Source organism: Aedes albopictus, chromosome 1, assembly GCF_035046485.1.
Source record: "Aedes albopictus strain Foshan chromosome 1, AalbF5, whole genome shotgun sequence".
Lineage (NCBI taxonomy): Eukaryota > Metazoa > Arthropoda > Insecta > Diptera > Culicidae > Aedes > Aedes albopictus.
In genome coordinates, this window is record NC_085136.1 from 119,272,476 (window position 1) to 119,294,166 (window position 21,691).

The window sequence follows — 21,691 nt, forward strand, 5'->3', positions numbered from 1 at the left end:
CCCCTGAGGCCTCTTAGAATTCCCATTTTTAGGCTATCTGGGAACTTTCTGGAAACCCCCTTAGCCCCACCTTCAATACCCAGGAACAAGACCTCTTCTCAAGAACTAGATTCACTCATTAAAGTCCAAACTTAATTTATGCACAATTTTAATTTATGCACCCCCAGCCATGTGCATAAATTAAAATTCCAGTGTATTTTCAAGCACCGGGGAGTTTAACATTTTTGTATTATTTGAGAATACCGTCAAGTTAGGATTTCATTAACTCTCGCATTTAGTATCATCATACAATGATCGATTTTCTCCAAAGTTGGAATTTTCCGGGGAATACGATCAGTGTTCGGATAATCTCTTGATGTGTTTCGGTGCAGAACAACTAGGACAAGCATCTAGAAATGCTTTGTTGGTCAAGTTATCGACCAAAAAGAAAATCGATGAAGAGAAATCGATCATTGTAGGTATGCCCGTATAATACTAAGCGTAAGAACTATTTTTTTATCACACTTTTATTATGCATCCTAGATCTGATTGTTGAACACTGACAATGTTGTTGGCATGACTTCCATATACAGGGGATGGCCAAAATGTTTGGGATAGGCAACTTTTTTTTCTCCCACAAAAAAGTTCAACATGCTATAACTATTCATAGGGTGCATCAAAAAATCTCAAATTTTGACTGTTTGTCAACCTATCATATGTGCATCATTGGTACAAATTTGGGCTCGATTGATTAATATTTCGCAAAGTTAGAACCGTTCGGGCAAAACTCTATTTTTTAGACAACTCATTTTTGAGCTGTCATATCTCGGAAACCAGTGAACCGAATTGAATGAAATTTTGAACGTACACTAACAATATGTAAATGCTTCACAAACTATTAAAACATAGGTACTTTTTAAACGTTGAAAACAATTATCATGGATTGACACTTTTTGGATTTTTCTCGAAAAAATGAATTTTTTTTACATCAATGTCAATAATTTTTAGTGTTGATATACAAAGATTTTCCACTTCTGTTCTCAAGTTATCTTCAATCTTATACACTCCCGTTCAAAAGTTTGGGGTCACCCCCTCAAAAACATGTCATTTTTTTAGGCCCATATCTCCGCCAATTTGCGTCCGATTTCAAAACCCTAGGTTTCATTCAAAAGATAATAAGTCAAAGAAACTTTGAACATGATTTAAAAGAAACTTTTTCAAAAAAATTGGTATGTAAACTTAACCCAAAGTTGCCAAATTTTCTAAAAAATGAATATAAACTTACGGCAGTGTCGCTGGAAGTTGGGTCGACCAAATTTTAAGATGAGAGCGGTAATATGACCCATTTTCTATTAGCTTTCAACTGCTTTTTACAGAACTTAGCTAAAAAATCTAGAAAAAAAAGTTATTAAGTAAATTAATCCTTGATGTCATCGACCAAAAGTTTGGGGTCACCCCTCAATATGATGTATCGGCCAGAAGTTTGGGGTCACTTTCGTAAAACATGGAAAAGTGATTTGGTGATATCTTCGTCATCTATAGTCCAATTTTAATTATTTTTGGCTCATTTCAAAGATAAATTAACAAAATTTACGTTTGATGTCTTCAACTTAACGTATTTAACGATTTTTGTATATAAAAATGTTATGTAGAGTTGGCACATTTTACCACGCTTCCAAAAATGAGGCAACTTTACGTTAAGTTTTAGTATGTAAATTTCAACAAATATGTGTGGTTCAATGTCTATGCAGTAAGTATCATTCATTTTGTTTCAAATAAGCCAAGAAGAATTAAAATTGAATGAAAGATGACAAAGATATCAACAAATCACTTTTCCATGTTATACGATAGTGACCCCAAACTTTTGGCCGATACAGCATTTTGAGGGGTGACCCTAAACTTTTGGTCGATGACATCAAGGATTAATTTACTTAATAACTTTTTTTCTAGATTTTTTAGCTAAGTTCTGTAAAAAGCAGTTGAAAGCTAATAGAAAATGGGTCATATTACCGCTCTCATCTAAAAATTTGGTCGACCCAACTTCCTGCGACACTGCCGTAAGTTTATATTCATTTTTTAGAAAATTTGGCAACTTTGGGTTCAGTTTACATACAAAATTTTTTGAAAAAGTTTCTTTTAAATCATGTTCAAAGTTTCTTTGACTTATTATCTTTTGAATGAAACCTAGGGTTTTGAAATCGAACGCAAATTGGCGGAGATATGGGCCTAAAAAAATGACATGTTTTTGAGGGGGTGACCCCAAACTTTTGAACGGGAGTGTATATATGAGCCTATTTAGATTGAAGGAAGAACACGTTTAGTAATTTTTGTGTGGTATTGTAAATTTGACTTATTTTCCTCTAAATGGTTAAAAAATTCAACCCGGTATAACTTAATTGGCCGCGAGAAAATATTATATTTTATAACGTCGTTTTAAGTATCATTATATTGTTTATAAACGTTAAAAAATTCATTCAATTCGGTTCACTGGTTTCCGAAATATGACAGCTCAAAAATGAGTTGTCTAAATAATAGTGTTTTACCCGAACGGTTGTAACTTCGCGAAAATTTGATCAATCGAGCCCAAATTTGTACCAATGGTGCACATATAATTGGTTGACAAACAGTCAAAATTTGAGAGTTTTTGATGCATTCTATGAAAAGTTACTGCATGTTGATTTTTTTTGTGGGAGAAAAAAAGTTGCCTATCCCAAACATTTTGGCCATCCCCTGTATGTAGTTAAATTTTGGATTTCTGGGGCGTCTCCGAGTTGTTCCAAATCCAGGGGTATTCCTCAGTATGGTGTCAGAGAGTTTCAAGGAGTTTCAGAGAATTTAGAGGGCGTTGCAGGGGTATTCCAAGGGGTTTGAGGAGCGTACCAGGGGCCTACAAGGAATTTCAGGGGCGTTCCAGAGGATTTTCGAGGTGTTCCAGGGCCGGGGGGGGGGGGGGGGGTGGGTTCAGGGGTGTTTCAGGGGCTCCATTTGCATTCGGAAGGTTTTCAAGAGGCTTAAGGGACGTTACCTGGTGGTTTTCATTTAGTTTCAGAGATGTCCCAGGAAGGAGGTCTTAGTGGCCTTCTAGAAGTTTTAAGGGATACCAGAAGCGTTCCAGGGGTTTTACACACGCTTTAGGGCATTTGAAAGGGTTTCACGGACGATCCATTTTAGAGATTTTAGAGCGTTTCAGAGGGCTTCAAAGACGTTGCAGGGGTTTTTAAAAGGTTTCATGGGCGTTCTATGGGTGTTCAACGGATTTTAAGAGTAATACAGGGTTGTTTCGGGGGTTTTTATTGATATTCAGAGGCGTTTCAGGAGATTTTAAGTGGTTCTAGATGCGTTCTAGGGTATTTAGGACCATTGAAGGTGTTTCAGGGACGTTCCTTTGAGATTTCTGGAGCGTTTCAGGGGTTTTCAAGAATTTCAGGAGTGTTCCCAAGGGGTTGAGAAGCACTACAGACCATTTCAGCGGCGTGCTTGGGGTATAAAGGGTGCCCCATGAAATTACAAGGGCGTTTCAGGGTTTCCAGGATCATTTCAGTGGCTCCACGGATATTCCAGGGGGTTTCAGAGACTTTTCAAGGGTTTTCAAGGGACTTCAGGGCGTACAAATGGTTTAGGGGGTTGCAGGGGCGTTTCAGGAGTTTCAAGAGTTTAAGGAGGTTTTCAAGCAGCGATTCAAGGGCATCAGGAGTGTTACGTGGAGTTTCATGTGTTTTTGAAGGGTTTCAGGATTGTTTCAGGGAGTCTACGAGTTTCAGGTGTATTCCAGGGCGTTCCAAAGGCGTTACAGTGGGTTTCAAAGACGTTCCACGAACTTTTAAGGAGTTTCAAGGGCGTTCCAGTGGGTTTCAGGGGTTTCAGTGACGTTCCAAGGGTTTTCAAGGTGTTTCAGTAGTGTTCCAGAGCATATCAGAGGTGCCACAATTGTTTTCATGAGGCTTCATAGTCGTTTCAGGAGATTTCTATGGTGTTCCATTGCCATCGTAGGTATTCCAGGAAAGCTTCAGAGGGTTTCATGGGGTTTCAGTGGTGTGGCAGGGCGTTACAGGAGCGTTCCAGAAGTTTCAGTTTCAGGTGATATTAGTGGCGTTCCAGGGTGTACAGGAGTATTCCAGGGGGTGGAACTCCGTCAATTTCAGAGTCGTTCCGGGGATTTTCCTGGGCATATCAAGAGTATTCCAGGGGTTTCCAAAATGTTCAAGGGTTGTTACAGAGGTGTTCAGAGCGTTCCACGGGTGTTCCGGAGGTTTCGGAAAAGTTCTAGGGACACGTTTCATGGGGTTCCGGGAGATTTCAGGGAAGTTCCGGGAACGTTCAAATGGATCAAGGGGTTTCAGGGGCGTTCAGGAGTATTTTATGGGATTTCGTCTCCTCAATCCAACAGAAATCCTTTCGGAACCTGTATTGTTTTTGCTATCGAAGAAAAATGTACAAAAAACTATTGAAAGCGAAATCTCCAATAACTGTTTGATCAATTGGCGAATAACCCGACATATTTACTGGAGAGCTTGTCAAAATCTCGCTGGAATTCAAACTTACTCCAAGGGTCAACGATTTCAACGTAATGCGAGTGGACAGACACATTCTTGAAGTTAACTTTCTTGATTATGATGCCAGAAATCTTGGCAATCTTGGCAAGATGATTGCCAAGAGGACACCATGTGGCTGATTTGGTTTTGGCCGGTACCAGCAAAAACTCCAACACGCAAACGACGAAACGGTAGTGAACAAGGTCTGATCTATGAATTAGAAGCAGTAGTGCACTATATTTTTCTGGCATCACTGCTTGATGTATGTATGCAAGTATTTTTCGGTCGTGTATTTCGTGCGTTTTTCTCGTGAAATCTTAAGTGTAAATTTAGTGTTTTACTATCCCGCTCTCCCTGTGCGTTATATGAAGTGAACTTGTCAGTTTGCAAACTTGTGTGACGTGCTGTGAAACCGCATTAGAGCATTTTGCGGGTGGCTTGTTTTGTTTTGTTCTGCAATTCAACCAATACCTACTACCCCCACGCCGATTTTTTTTTTTTTTTTCATCTGAAGTGACATCTGCTGTAAATCGGAGGAAGCTATTCTGCGAAGCTTTGCATCATTTGTGCTTTTTCGGCTTAATCGGCACGATTCGATATCTAGCACTCTCGGAAGTCTACGTGTAGGCGCTTTACGATGACGAAAAACTGTGGAAAGTGTTCGGAAGCAATAACCGGCATCGACTCTGTAGTTTGCCGTGGCTACTGCCGAGCTTCTTTCCATATTAACACATGTTCGGGCGTAACAAGAGCGTTGCAAAACTATTTCACATCGCACAAGAAAAATCTGTATTGGATGTGCGATAAATGTGCTGAATTATTTGAAAATTCTCATTTTCGCACAATTTCGAATCAAGCTGATGAGAATTCACCTCTCTCATCGCTTACATCGGCAATTACTGAACTGCGCACAGAAATAAAACAGCTTCACTCTAAGCCCATCGCAAACCCGTCACCTGTAACCCCCCGCTGGCCTGTATTGGAGCAGCGCAGAGGTACGAAGCGTCCTCGTGTTATAGAGCCAAACGCTCGCGCTCAGGATAATTGCCGTGTTGGCAGCAAGAAACCTCATGACGACATCATGACGGTTCCTATCTGCAATCAAGTGATGGAAAAAAAGTTCTGGCTGTATCTCTCCAAAATACGCCCGGACGTCACTGTTGAAGCAGTTTGCGCAATGGCAAAAGCGAACCTCAACATCAACGACGATCCTGTCATCGTAAAACTCGTGCCGAAGGGAAAAGCAATAGAAACTCTTTCCTTCGTTTCTTTCAAAATCGGACTGGATCTGGCGCTAAAGGGCAAAGCTCTTGACCCCGAAACATGGCCGGAAGGTTTGCTGTTCCGTGAATTTGAGGACTATGGAGCTTCAAAATTTCGCCAGCCATTGACGACGAATATTCAAACGACTTCGTTACTACACTCAATAACACCGACATCTGCAAATACACCAGTGATGGATCTGAGTTAAGGGGATGCTACTGCAGACCCTCAGCATCCGTCTTATCACCGGGATGCACGCCTGTAAGCCTCATGGAAGCCCCTAATCCTCTCATCACGGTCGAGCCCCTCCTGCCAGCGACCAACAGTCATCCCGGTCCCGTGTGTGAGTATGGAGAGGGGGTCTTCCAAACCGTTCTAGCAGGCAAGTACGAATGCAATATGAGCAACTCACTTCCAATAAAGTTAGCCGTTTCTAGCAGCCCGTCGTCAAGCGATCCTAATTCCGGATTGTGCCGTCGTTCTCCTCGGACTCACTCGCCGCCTTCAATCAACCTATCCACAGCAAACAACTCACCGGGATGCACGCCTGTAAGCCTTATGGAAGCCCCCAATCCTCTCGTCACGGTCGAGCCCCTCCTGCCAGCGACCAACAGTCATCCCGGTCCCGTGTATGAGTATGGAGAGGGGGTCTTCCAAACCGTTCTAGCAGGCAAGTATGATTTCAGTGCGAACAGCTCACTCCCAGTAAAGTCCGCTACTTCCAGCAGCCCGAGGTCCAGCACGCGGTCATCGAATCTGTCGATTTACTACCAGAACGTAAGAGGACTGCGCACCAAGATCGTTCCACTCCGTTTGATGTTGTCGAGCTGCGACTACGATGTGCTGGTACTCACGGAAACATGGTTGTATGATGACATCGCAAACGAGGAAATATCATCAGATTTCTCAATTTTCGCAACGCAATGACCAGCCAGCATTCTCGTGGCGGAGGCGTTTTGATAGCTGTAAAACGTAACCTTTGCTGTGAGGTGATTTCATTACCGAACTGTGAACGACTGGAGCAAATCGCAGTTCGAGTGAAACTACAGTCTCGTTCGCTATACATCATTGCCATTTACCTTCCTCCCAGCACGCAAGCGGATCTCTATTTGGTTCACACAGACGCTGTGCAGCACGTAACAAATCGAGCCGGCGAAGATGATGTTATCTTATCATTGGGTGACTTCAACCTCCGAAATCTACAATGGCATTTGGACGACGAGATAAACGGCTACATTCCCTCGAACATTTCGTCCGATCAGGAAAAAAACCTCATCGAAAACATGCTCTGCATCGGGTTGAGACAAGTGAATGGCTTCTTGAACGGTAACGGTAGGCTTCTGGATCTCGTGTTTGTCAATCTACCGGAACACTTGGATCTGGTAGAACCCCCCGTTCCGTTGCTACCGATAGACGATCATCACCCTCCCTTAGTTCTGCTTTTGGAAGTAGGTAGCGACAACTCCACTCGGCTAGATGAATGTTTCGACAACATCAACTACGACTTCAACCGGTGTGACTTCAACGAATTGCGAGCAGCATTTGCCGCAACTGATTGGGATGTAGTGCTGCGCAACGCAACAGTGGACGGAACTGTCTCAGCATTCTACGGAAGACTACATGCTGTTTGCAACGATTTCGTGCCTCGTAGACGACGAACTTCCAGTTCACTCTTCAACAAGCCGTGGTGGACTTCTGAGCTTCGACATCTCCGGAACCTACTCAGAAAAGCACGAGGCCGCTATTTCCTCTCTAAATCTGAAAGCGATAGAGTCAGCCTACGTGAGTTAGAGTCAACCTACAAAACAGTCATGCTATCGACCTACGAGAACTACTTGTTGATGGTCCAAGAGGATATCAAACAGAATCCCTCGCGTTTCTGGGATTTCGTGAAGAAGCGGAAATCGTCGGCTCGTATCCCTTCCAACATCAGCTACGACAACGTCCAAGCCGGTTCAAACGAGAAAGCCGCTAATCTTTTCGCGCGGTTCTTCGAGGGTGTATATAGTAAAGTGTCGCCTGTAGTACGTCGTGATTGCTTCTCTCATATTCCTACGCACGATATCAATCTTCCTGTCATCCAATTTTCTGCTGAAGAAGTTTTGGAAGCAATGAGAGACCTCGACACTAAGAAGGCATCAGGAACGGACGGCATACCTTCACTCCTCCTAAAAGAATGCGCCGCTGAACTCGCGACCCCGGTTTCAAAATTGTTCAACCGCTCGCTTCGTGATAGAACGTTTCCGTTAGCATGGAAAGTTGCATCCATTGTTCCCATCCATAAATCTGGCAACGTTAACCGGGTAACAAATTACCGCGGTGTCTCCATACTGTGTAGTGTGGCCAAGGTTTTCGAAAAACTTATGCATAACGTCTTATACTCTGTCGCATCGCCGTTAGTATCTGATTGTCAGCATGGGTTCATGAAACACCGTTCGACAGCAACTAATCTCATGTGCTACGTTTCTCTGCTGTCCCGGAACATTGAAATGAGGCGGCAAGTCGATGCAGTGTATGTCGATTTTGCCAAAGCATTCGATACCGTACCTCACTTCTTAACAGTCGAAAAACTCAAACATATCGGCTTTCCAAATTGGATAACCGAGTGGGTTATGTCTTACCTATCAGACCGTACCGCGCATGTAGTGGTTAACTCGGCACAATCTCGCATGTTTTGCATTACGTCTGGAGTCCCACAGGGAAGTGTTCTTGGACCACTGATCTTCACCTTTTTGTTAACGACTTGTGTTTGTTGCTTTCGTCCTTTAAACTTTCGTTTGCTGACGACCTTAAATTCTTTCGTGTGGTGTGTTCACCCCTCGACTCTGCCGACCTCCAAGAGGACATCAACACAGTGTTAGTTTGGTGCAGTGATAACGGCATGCGTGTAAATAACAAAAAATGCAAAATCATATCGTTTACTCGCTCCCACAATCCCCGTCACTACCGTTACAATATGGATGGAGAACAATTGGAACGTGTAACGTCAATCTGCGACCTTGGAGTCGTCGTGGATGAAAAGCTCAGCTTCAATGAACATGTAGGAATTGTAACAGCAAAAGCGTATTCTGTGTTAGGTTTTATACGTCGGCATGCTTCAGAATTCACCGACGTGTATGTCCTTAAAACACTGTACTGTTCGTTAGTGCGGAACATACTAGAGTACGCATCACAGGTTTGGTCTCCACACTATGTGCTCCATATCACTAGCGTAGAGCGCGTGCAGAAGAAGTTTCTCCGTTTTGCACTGCGGCTACTTCCGTGGAACGATCCAATTAATCTCCCTCCTTATTCGGAAAGATGCAAACTGATAGGTTTGGAAACACTATCGTCCAGGCGAGAGAACACGCAACGTTTATTTGTCTTCGACATAATCACGGGAGCAATTGACTGCTCCTCGCTTCTTGAGCAGATTCCGCTCAACATTCCACCTCGTCGGTTCCGGCATTCTTCTCTTTTGGCTGTCCCCTATCACCGAACAAACTACGGTTACACTAATCCACTTGACTCTTGCATTCGCTTGTTTAATGATGTTTGTGATGTGTTCGATTTTAATATGTCAAAATCTGTTTTTAAAGCCCGACTTAGAAGAATTGTTTAGATCTTAAGATAAGTTAATTGTTTTAGTATATAAGTTCAGTCTGTACGATGTATGTCGAAGACGGTGATATAAATAAATAAATAAATAAATATTTGTTTTTACAAAGTTTTTACAAATCCAGAAATGCATTTTCGTGTACTCTAAAATCTTTTAAAACATTGCAGTTTATCCTATTACATGTATGCTTTTATGTTAATATAATTGGTGTTAACTCCCCTATGTAATTGAATTTTATCAACAACAGTGTCAAGCCTTCTGATCATCAAACTCCAATAAAAAAAAACACTCATCACGCGATACCGCAAATTGAATTACACCCATAAAACAATTTTCCCGCTCATAAACATCACCATCACTGACTGCCCGCCCGAAAGCCCTGATTCCATGGGAGCTTTTCATTTTTTTGCGCTTTCTCCTCCGCACCCGTGGCGTGTAGCTACTCAGCGCAAGAAATTTATACGACCCGTGAGTTATTCAAATTTAATGGTGCCGATTAAATTGTATCCCGCCGAGGCAAGGGTCGGTTGGTTGGGTGCGAGATTTGTTGCCCCTGCTTAGTGGAAACGACTCCGCGCGTGGTGTGTTAAGTGGCAGGGCTTAAAGATCTCTTGTTTGCTGAGTTGTTTAATGGGATTTGTTTGGAAATCTGATAAGGGGGAAGGACTTGAACGAGAAAAGGTACTGAGTTTACAATGCAAATACGCTTAACAGAATTGGAAAGATTGGGGGTCTCCAGTAAGCCTAGAGGTTAAGGCTATGGATCGCCAATCCGGAGACGGTGGGTTTGATTCCCGTTCCGGTCGTGAATATTTTCTCGACTCCCTGGGCATAGTGTATCATTGTACTTGCCTCACAATATACAAATTCATGCAATGATAGGCAAAGAAAGCCCTTCAATTAATAACTTAAAGAACACTTAGTTGAAGCAAGGGAGGCCAAGTCCCAATGGGGACGTAGAGCCATAAAGAAGAAGAAGAATTGAAAAGATTCTGAAATGCGGTAAAGGAGTTGAAGCCATTTCCAAATATTCTCAGATTTCACCTGAAGTTTTCTTCTCACATAAATTGGCCTCCTACTCTTGAACCTCTTCAAGCTCTTGCCACCTTCAACATATCATATACGGATTCCCCTTACTCCACACTTTTCCATCCCCTTTCCACTATTCCACCTCCGACAAGCTGGTAATAAACTGTACGACAAGCTTTTCATGCTTCATTTTCACACGCCACAAATCACTTCTTCTCACGTTCGTTCCTACAAAGAATAGAATAACAGGTTTAATCTTATCCATATACACTTCCGCATCCTGTCTCATCAAAGCCAACCGACGAAAACGTTTCTACCCCTGCCGCCGCCGCGCCGGGTCGTCTGGCTGTAGTAACCTTACCGTCCGTACTTCGTACTAGAAGAACGAAACACAACCGTAAGGAAAAAGCAATCTTTCATGGAGTCAAACAGAAAAGAGGGTTCATTCTAGTCGGCGACGGTAGGAAATTTTCTGCTTTTGCATTGGCGTATCAAGGAGCTTGGCGGGTGGGATTTTGGTGATCTTCGGGAAACGACTTTTTTTTTCTTCTAAACCATGGGGGAACAGGGAGATCCAGTTAGTACGGGAACCATCTTCTACAACAAAAGTAAAGGCCAGGATCACTCTTTCGTCGATCCATTAAACAACATTCCCATGGTCGCCAAACCCTTCGTCTCTCCGGAACCACCAAGAAGGTATTGCTTCAGAGAGGGGTTAGTGAACATCGCACCCTCGCTTTGAGAAGACCACCAAGGTAGCATGCTGGCGTTCATCCAGTTTACCGAGTGGTCCTTACTAAACCCTTTGCCCTCGGAAGGTGGGCAGGGTTTTGCAGACATCAAGAACTGATGGATACGTGCAACCAGATCTGACCTGTTGAAGGCAAGGGTATCACTACCCTTCAGGCCTAATCAGCTGCACCAGAAGGTTGCTGACAGTAGGGTCTCCACCTGCCGCGGTGCTTACCGGGGAATCCTTTCCATCCGCAGGCTCGAATCTTATCCAGTAGGCCAACGCCACGACAGCAACGTTACCAGGACTTCCTCTCCGCGGCCGCTTAATTGTTGTAAGGGTCAATTTCAACTGCAGGGCCGGTATGATCTGACTGGTACGATATGACTCCGAACCCCTGTACCACCTCTTGTACCGCATCTGAGCTAGCCATTCTCCGAGTCCACCTACCTCCTCATCTGTAGCTCCAAGACGATGTGGATAATAGCCGTTGAAATAACATTCCAGCCAAACTCATCCCTACACATCCTCTGGACAAGATTGTCCGGAGTTGTGTCCTCCCCGCATGTACGGTAAGCGCTTGCAAGCCTCAGGCACATCAGACTATAAGTACTTTCCAGCTTACCACGGTAGCTTTCGGTACTTAGCGCCGTACCCCGCCAGGTGATCGCTGTGAGTGTAGCAATCGTCTACTCTCCAGTTCGAACTACTTGTTAGGCCAGAGGACTACAAAAAGTAACGTTAATTATCGACTCCGCACCGTTCCTTAACTGTTGGTACCGACATTAGCCAAGTCGACATCTAGTACAATCAGTGTCTCTAGCAGGATCAGATCCCGCTGGTTCGTGAAACGGCTTCCCCATTCCACGGCCCAGGCATTAAAGTCACCCGCTATTACCACCGGCCTTCGACCTGTTAGTACGGTCGTTAAGCGGTCCAGCATCTGCGTGAACTACTCGATCGACCACCGTGGAGGCGCATAACAGCTACAGAAGAAGACCCCTTTTTACTTTGGCGACCACGAGGCCCTCAGAGATAGTACCGTAAACCGGGGTCAAATTGATCAGCGGGGTGAAATTGATCATTCGGGTACTACATTGTAATTATATACTAGGATCTCTTAAGCGTCGTAATGATCTTAAACTTTTTACATCATCTGGTTCGTAAATGTCTAGAGATAAGTGCAGACTTTTAATTTTTTTAGAAAAAAGTTAGTTTTGCCTTATTTTTTATGGAATTTGCAATGTATTTCTCATTTAGCTGAAATCATTGCTACTAAACAAGCGATTGCTAATAGGACTTCCCGTAAATTCTCTGTTTTAACATTTTGGTGGAGCCTTGGTTGGGAAGTTATGTAGCTAATCAGAACATTAAATAGTTAAAAAAAAGTTGTTTTTATGTTGAAATAGTCATTTATTGTAACAGAAATCACTTATTTCCAACGAAATTGCCTATCTTTAGGCGTTTAAGAGGAAATTTCAAAATTTAATATTGCATTTAAAGTATTAAATTCACTAGTTGTAATATTTTAAACGCATTATTCGGTTTTAGAAGAGCAAAATTAAGCTGAGAAGGATATTTTCCTTTCCAACCGATGCTTAATTGTATACTGATCAATTTCGCCCCAAAGTGGCATTTCCAATTTTTTGATTTTTGGAGTTATTTAACTTAAAGTTTAAATTTGTTGAACAAAATTCTGTCACATAATTCCATAGAGATCCACTGGGTACTGGTTTTACAGAAATTCTTTTGGCTATATTTGAATTGTCACTGATGTTATCCGCAAAAGTTGTTTTAAAGTGATCAATTTGACCCCGGATTACGGTATACACAAGGTCCTGGACGGGGTATTTACCCGTCGTCTATATCGCAGCCATTTTTCTAGACCCATTCACGACCCAATTGCCGTTGTCGGCGGGTACTCGGTATGGCTCCGCTATGATGGCGATAGCCGCCTCCACCCAAAAACCGCCTGACAAAGCAGTTACTGAGCCGCGTCACAGTGGTTCAGGTGCAGCTGCATTGCCTGCACTGTGATTTGTTCACTGCGGCTTTCTTGAAGACCGAGTACCTTGGACCACCCATTGGGTGCCTGTTGTTCGAAGATTTCCCGGTACAGATCATGCAGATGGGCGTACTCGTGCAGCTTTGGGCCTTATGACCTTCAGCGCCGCATCGCCTACACAGTTTGCGCCTGTCGGGGCCTTTGCAGTCCCACGACTTGTGTCCTGGTTCCAGACATCTGAAGCAAACCTCTGGTGGCTCGTGGAATGTCAGGTGACATACACACCAGCCCACCTTTATACTCCCTACTTTAACGGACTTTTCAACATCCGCCACAGGTAGCTGAACCAAAGCTATTTGTGTCCCTGCTGGCCCTCTCCGTAGCTTAACGGCTGCGGCGGCCACCTGCACATCGCACTGTTGCCTCAGTGCCGTGACGAGCTCTTCCACTTCGGTGATCTCGTCAATGTCTTTGACCTTCAGAGTCGCCTCATGTGTCAGAGCCCTCACCTGCACACCCTCACCAAGGACCTCTTCTGCCAGCCTCTTGTAGGCGGCGCCCTTGTGTTCCTTCTCGCGCTTCAGCTCCAGGATCATCTCGCCCGTACGAGTACGTCTACTACTGCGTACATCGGCTCCAAGACCCTCAAGGTTGGCGTCGCTTCGCATCGTCTTCAAGACGTCCGAGTACTTGGACTGTTCCGTCTTGATGACGATAGCGTCGCCTTTCTCGCACCTGACACCTGCCCTCCTACGCCTTGGCTTGGCGTCCTGCACTTCTACCTGCGGATTCACCTTCTTCTTCCTCTTCCACTCTATTTTTGTCCAAGGAGGGTCCTCTCCTTGGATCGCCCTGCTCTGTGGCTGCTGAGGGCCCACCAGTGGTCGCAGCCCCTTGTTCCCATCGTTCCGGGACGGGCCAGCCTTTTCAGGCCCACCCTTCCCAGCTTTCCGGGAACCCTGGCTGGGGTCCGACTTTCCGGCGTTATTGCCGACTTTCGGGGTAATGATTCGCCTGGCCTTGCGGGCACCGACAGACAGCTCCTCGCCTGACGGTTGCCTCGCCCGCTTCTGCGATTGCTTGCCCCGTTTGTCGCGAGCAGTCACTTCCGCCTTATTCGGACTTCCTGCGAAGGAGAAGGCCTCCGTTTGGGTAAACTTCGGCACTTTCTCATTTGCAGGCTCCACAGCTGCAGCAGTCAGCAACGCGAGTGCCGCGTGCTCCTGCTTGGCATCGTCGATCGACGCCCTAAGTCGAAGCAAGGCCGTTTTTCAGGTCCTTGCTTATGTTCGACTTAGTGGACGCAAAGTCGATGGTTTTGCCAAGCTGCTGCTCAGCCGCCTCTATTGCGGACCGTCCTTTGGATTCTCGGTTGACGGCCCTCAACAACCATGCTCCGTCCATAACCTCCACCGGCTGGCTTGCCGGGAAGTGGACTGGAGCGCCCAGGCTTGAGCTGCGTACGCAACTCCCAGCGCCTATCTCCTCACTTCTCCTTGTCGGAGATCTCATCAACCCGCTTCTAGCGAAGGGGTTGATCCCACCACTACTTCCACCTGAATTCTGATTGTTTGATTTCATGATTAATCCCACGAGTCGCACGGGAAAGAATGTCCACCACGCCAGAGCCCTGCATTAACGCGGTAAGGGACAGCTTACTGTGGGGGGGTGCCCAGGTGCCCCACAGGCTCCGTTAAAGATCGAGCATCTTTTTCACCCCCTCGATCACTCATTCCTCGGCACGGGTCGCTTGACACCTTGAATTGGGGTTAGTAGTCCTATTCTTAGCCGGCAACTACGCGGCTGACTCGCAAGCGGGGGGGTGCGTCAGGCCCCAGGACATCCGTCCCTGCTGCCCCAACGCGCGGGCACCATCTGACAGCTCCTCACCTGCCGACTGCCTCACCTAGTTCTGCGAGTGCTTATCAGGAGCAGTCGCATCCGCAATACCTTTTCGATTTCCTGCAAAAGCGAAGGTCTCGGTCTAGTTAGACTTTGTAACCTTTTCTTCACATATTCCGTCACTGCTGCAGTTATCACGAGTCTCACGTGATCATGCTTCGCATCATCCATCGACTTACGAAGTCGCAACAGGGCCGTTTTCAGGTCCTTACCCAGGGCCGGATCTAAAGGGGGCGAGGGGGGGGGGGGGTTTGGGCAGGGCACCGGGCCCCCACATTTTAGGGGCCCCCGCAAGAACCAATTTTGGTTCAAATGCTGCTCAAAAACAAATAAAAACTGCTTCACAACTGCTCGGGCCCCGGGCCCCCACAATCCTTAATCCGGGCCTGTCCTTACTAATGTTGGACCTCATGAACGCAAAGTCGATGATCTTGCCAATCTGCTGCTCAAGGAGTTTCTTTCGAATGAGTTAGCCTCACAACTACCACTACCTCCTACATGATTTTGATTTTAATTGTTAGTCTTTATGTTAAATCCCACGAGTAGCACTAGAAAAACAGGTCAACCATGCGAGAGCCCAGGTACTCCACAGACTCCTGTAATGATCGAGCATCTTTTTCACCCCTCGATCACTCATTCATCGGCACGGGTCGCTTGACACCTTGAAATGAGGTTTTTTTTTTTTTTCCTCCCTTGTTGGGGAAATTAAGCCACTGCGTCCAATAGGCTGAACTTTTGTGGCATGTCCCGTTTTGATATTCGCATCTAGCCAGCTAATTACCATGTGTCAAGTAATCAGCTACTGCCACGACGCGTCGTCTCCCAGTCAGGTGCAATGGAATTAATAAACTCCAAGACCTTCCCAGGTTTTGCAGACCAGATCTCACTGGGTTGCAAGCAACCACTATTTAGAAATCTTTGCCTGCGCGTGTATAAAGCACCACAACTGCAAAGCAGATGTTCCGAGGTTTCACGTTCCGTATTACAGAAACGACAGATATCACTCTGAATATGGCCAATATTTTTCAAGTGATACCTGCTCGGGCAGTGTCCAGTTACTAGGCCAGTGTATGTACATAGAGCTCTCTTGTTGAGCTCTAAGAGCTTTTTGGTTTTAGAAGCATTTGGTGTTATAAATCGTTTTGACTGATTGCAATTTTTGACGTCCATCCAATTGGATATCACCCTCTGCTCAGCCCAGCGTTTCAGGTCAATTTTAATTGTACAGTTTGATATACCACAGAATGGTTCTGGACCAGCAAACTGTAAATTGGAACCACTTTTAGCAAGCTCGTCTGCCATTTCATTTCCTTCAATGCCACAGTGACCTGGAACCCAGTATAAGTTTACTGAATTCCCTTGGCACAGCCTGCGCAGTGAAAGAATGCATTCCCAGACAAGCTTTGAAGTACATTTGTAAGCGCACAATGCTTTTAGTGCAGCTTGACTATCTGAGAAAATACAAATATTTGCGTATCTGTATTTTCTCTCAAGGCAGATATTTGCGCATTTCAAAATAGCAAGAATCTCTGCTTGAAACACCGTAGGATAGTGTCCCATCGCCACTGAAATTTGTATTCCAGGGCCGTAGATTCCCGCTCCCGTTTTTATTCCAACTTTTGAGCCATCTGTGAAGAATTTGATTGACCCTTGACGAACAGTGGGACCTCCGACTTCCCAATCTGCCCGAGTTGTTTCGGTTTTGGTTGCGACTGTGATGGAATGTAACTTGAAAATGGCTTTTTCAGTCTCGACAAAATTCAAATACTGCTATTTAATTTCGTCCAACGTTTCGGTCGCATATAGGACCTTCATCAGGGACTCTAAAAATGATTGTTTATTTAATTTGTTGATTTTTACAAAAATATTGGAAATTAACAATTTTTACCAATTATCACAGATTCTTCGTCCAATGTGTTCTGTTGAACAAAGGTTGTCCAGCGGAATGAATTTCTGCGATCAAAAACATACATAATTACAAAAGTTATTCTTCTCAATTTTCGTGCAACTTGTAAGGAACATCATGGTTCTCCACAGGTTTCATCCAGTCTTTAATCATTTTCATTACTGGCCTATTTTGGAAGTATTGTGAAATGCTCAGGTGACCTACAAGATCACCTGGCATAAACATTTCAACTCGTTCAAGTCTCAGCAATTCCTTTTCTGCTTCTAAATAATTGCACGTACTCGTGCAAAGGTAGCAGATTGAGAATCGCATCTAAAGCTTTTGATGGAGTGCTTCGCATCGCTCCTGTAACAGCAATGGACGCAAGACGTTGAATTTTCGCAAGTTTTGTTTGTGTGGTAGCCTCTTTCGTTTTTGGCCACCAGACAAACGAAGCATACGTCACTTTTGGGCGGATTATGGCAGTATAAATCCACATTATCATTTTTGGTTTCAAGCCCCACTTCCTGCCAATAGTTTTGGAGCATAACCAGAACGCACTTGTTGCCTTACCGATCACGGACTCAATTTGAGCATTCCAGTTCAGTTTAGCATCCAGTATCAAACCTAAGTATTTGACTCGATCACTAGGATGAATTTGTATCCCTCCAAGCCGAAAAGCTTTTAGGTTGATCTTCCTTCTCCTAGTGAAAGGGACAATTACGGCTTTTGACGGGTTGATGCTATGGCCCTCCTTAATACACCATGAATGTGTATAGTTTAGGGCCCTTTGCATTCTCTCCGAAACAGTTTCGTCATACTTTCCTCTCACTATTATGACTATATCGTCTGCAAAGCCCACAACTTCGAAACCTTTTTCCTTCAAGCTTCTTAGAAGATCGTCTACAACTAAGGACCACAATAGTGGTGAGAGGACTCCTCCTTGAGGGCAACCTTTCGTTGCCCTTACTGTTATAGAAGAACTTCCCAGCTCAGAGGTGATTTCTCTTTTTGCAAGCACAGTATAAATCCAATGTATGATACATTGGTCGAAGTTTTTGTTCTCCATGGCACGCTTCATAGATGAATAGGAGGCATTATCAAATGCTCCTTCTATGTCTAAAAAGGCGCATAGAGCTATTTCTTTTGCTGAAAACGTTTTTTCCACTTTTGTTACTAGCGAATGAAGTGCTGTAACCGTTGACTTACCAGATTGATAAGCAAACTGGAAGTCAGATAGGGGATGGTCTTTTATGTAAGAAGAATTGATAAAATCCTTCAAAACCTTTTCCATAGTCTTCAACAAAACTGAAGAAAGACTAATTGGCCTGTGTGCTTTGGGATGCGTCTTGTCTCGCTTCCCCTTTTTTGGTATAAAGATAACTTTTACAAGTCTCCATTTTGATGGAACGTAATTCAGTCTTAAACTAGCCTTGAACATCTCAATTAGTGATGGTACCAACACCGCTTCTCCATTTTAAATCAGTGCTGGAAATATTCCATCAACTCCTGCAGATTTAAAAGGCTGAAAAGATCTAATTGCATTTTCCACTCTGGCCTTCGTGAAGATTTCATCAGCTAAATCTGAGGTGGTGTTTATTGTCCTAGTTGACTCCGAAGAGTTTATACTAGGACATCCTTCACCTTCCAGAGATATAGTATCATTGGAATCCACACTTAGAACCGAACCCGGAAAATGGGTTTCCATCATCAAATCCAAAGTTTCACGAGGAGTTTTGGTAAAAGCTCCATCGTCGCGCTTCAGGTTTCCCAATTCATTTGAATGATCTTTTGCGAGCGTTTTCTGTAGTCTTGCAACTACAGGAGTGCTGTTTATGTTTTCACATGTCAGCATCCAAGACTTTCTTTTAGATTTTCGTATTTCGTTGTTGTACTCAGTCAGGGCTTTCCTGTACTGAGTCCAATCTCCCGTTTGTTTCGCTCTATTGAACATTTTACGAGAAAATTTTCTAAGGCGATCCAGTTTAAAGTTCCACCATGGCACGTCTCTAGTAGAAGACGATTGTATGGTGGAACAACTTCCGTTAAAGGAATTGATGATACTTTCATTTACCCTTTGAGAAAATGATTCCAACTTTTGGGTTGAATCAATAGGTTCTCCCATTGTAAATGAATGCGTATTCAACAATTCTACATATTGATCCCAGTTTGTCCTCCTGGGATTTCTAAATGCGGTTCTAGAGTAATCTCCACCACTCCAATTGAAGATTATGTGTTTATGATCAGATAGAGAAATCTCATCTGACACGTGCCAGTTTGTGATCTTGTCAAAGATTGCAGCATTGCACAGTGTTAGATCCAAGACCTCTTGTCTGATTACATTTGAGAAAGTAGGTTTATCACCATTATTGCAAATGTCTATATTGTTAGAAGACAGATACTCTAATAGTGACTCACCTCGACTGTTAATATCCGTACTACCCCAAACCGTGTGATGTGCATTGGCGTCACAGCCAATGATAAACGATTTGTTGTTTTCTTTACAGAATTGAACAAATGATGCGATCTCAGGAGGAGGTACCTCAGGAACATCACCAGGAAAGTAAGCTGAAGCCACAGCGATCTCAGTTTTACCTCTAGTGGTTGGTACCTCTACCATGACCGCAACAATGTCCTTTCTGATAAACTCTGTAATAGGATAGCATTTTAACGTTTTGCGTACTAAGACAGCGGTTCTGGGAGAATCTTGTTGCTCATCATAAAATAGTTTACTATTTTGTGTCAGAACACCAAGAATCTTTCGTTTGTTGGACCACGGCTCTTGAATAAGCGCCACTTCCAGTCCTTCTTTTTTAAACCTTCGACTCAACACAGCAGAAGCACCTTTTGCGTGATGAAGGTTTACCTGTATGAACTTAATACCCGCCATAAAATAATTTCATTTACCCACTTTTATTAAACCTCGGAATTGAGACGTAAGAAAAGTGGCCGATTATCCCGGAGACAAATAAGGTCCACTGCGTCATTGCTCCGTTTAACACAGTAAGGGCAACATACTGTGGAGGGTGCCCTGGTACTCCACAGGCTCCGTTCACGGTTAAGTTTTTATTAGACCCCCCTAACCATTCATTCCTAGGCACGGTACGCTTAACACCATGAATTAGGGGTCGCTTGTTTGGTGGACTTTTACCACCGGATTAGGCAATCCGTAGTGATATTCTTAGCCAGTTGAGGTAACTGCTACCGCCACTACACGGCTATCTAGGCTGATCGGGAATAGAAATTAATATTGATGATCAACTTCTTTAGAGCCCGAACAGCCGGCAAATGAGGTTAGTAGTCCTACTATTAGCCGACGACTACGTGGTTGACTCGCAAGCGAGGGGGTTCGTCGGGCCCCGGGACTATGTATAACCCCTGCTGTCCCAAAGGCAAAGGCTCTGACAGGAGATGACGCGCTGAAGGCCATAAGACACCAGGCTGCACGAGTCCACCCATTTGTCTGAATTATATCGGGAAATTCGTGAACAACAGGCACCCAACGCCAACGGGTGGTTCGAGGTACCCGACCTTGAAGAAAGCCACAGTGAATAAAACACAGTGCATGTAACGCAGTTGAACCTGAACCACTGTGACGCAGCTGAGCAACTGCTTTATCAGGCGGTTTCAGAGTCGGGAACGAATATCGCCATCATAGCGGACCCATACCGAGTACCCGCCAGCAAACACAATTGGATCGCGGAGGGGATAAAAATGACGGAGATATCGACGACGGGTAAATACCCCGTCCAGGAGATGGTGTCTACTACATATGAGGGCTTCGTAAAAAGAACTACCTACCTATGAGGGCTTCGTAGTCGGCAAAGTTAACGGGGTCTTCTTCTGTAGCTGTTATGCGCCCTCGCGGTGGTCGATCAAGCTGTTCACGTAGATGGTGTATGACGACCGTGCTAACACGGCGAAGGCCCGTGGTAATATCAGGTGACTTCAATGCCTAGGCCGTGAAATGGGGACGCCGTTTTACGAACCTGCGGGGTCAGATCCTGTCACATCAGATCCTGGTGATGTCTACAGGATCGTGATGGCTAAGACTAGAGGTGTATGGGCTCCTACAGAGCAATTTCCAGAGATGTTGGAGGTGATCATCATGACTCTAGGGTGCGTCATGACCCTAGTCCTTGGCCTTCTTTGGTAGGACAGCCGAGGACTGTGGATGGTGATAAGGAGAAGGTCACTTCTGTGGATCTTGCGGGGATAGCAAAGTCCCTTAGTGTAGGTAGGGCCCCAGGTCCGAATGGAGTTCCGAACCTGGCCTTGAAAGTGGCTATTGCAGATGCTCCCGAGATATTCATATCTGCCATGCAGAAATGCCTGGACGTGGGAGTTGTCCCAGAGGTTTGGAAGCGTTAGGGACAAGGTATTTGGAGTACATTGTTCAAAATTTCTAGAGCACCGTTTTTTAGAACCGTTGAACGGATTTGGATTAAAATGCATCACGCTGTTGCCAACCACCGAACAATTAGCGTGATGCATTTTCATCCAAATCCGTTCAACGGTTCTAAAAAACGGTGCTCTAGAAATTTGGAGCTATGTACTCCAAATACCTTGTCCTTAGAGTCTGGTTCTATTGCCAAAAGCGACCCGGAGACCCGTCGGCATATAAACCAATACCCGAGCAGAGGGGAATATCAAATTAATAACTACGAAATTACAAAACCTGTTTTTATATCTCGTTTTGTTATTATTGTATTATCAAGGCATTACGTTTCCATAACATGTTTTGTTGGACAATCTTATTTTGTTA

At 44.4% G+C, this 21,691-nt stretch overlaps 1 protein-coding gene across 2 annotated transcripts in view; it reads left to right on the forward strand.

Moving 5' to 3' along the window:
• The window catches only part of LOC109402227 (lachesin), a 525,383-nt gene that overhangs the window by 274,823 nt on the left and 228,869 nt on the right, over positions 1-21,691 (forward strand). The gene's annotated exons all lie outside the window — the stretch shown is intronic.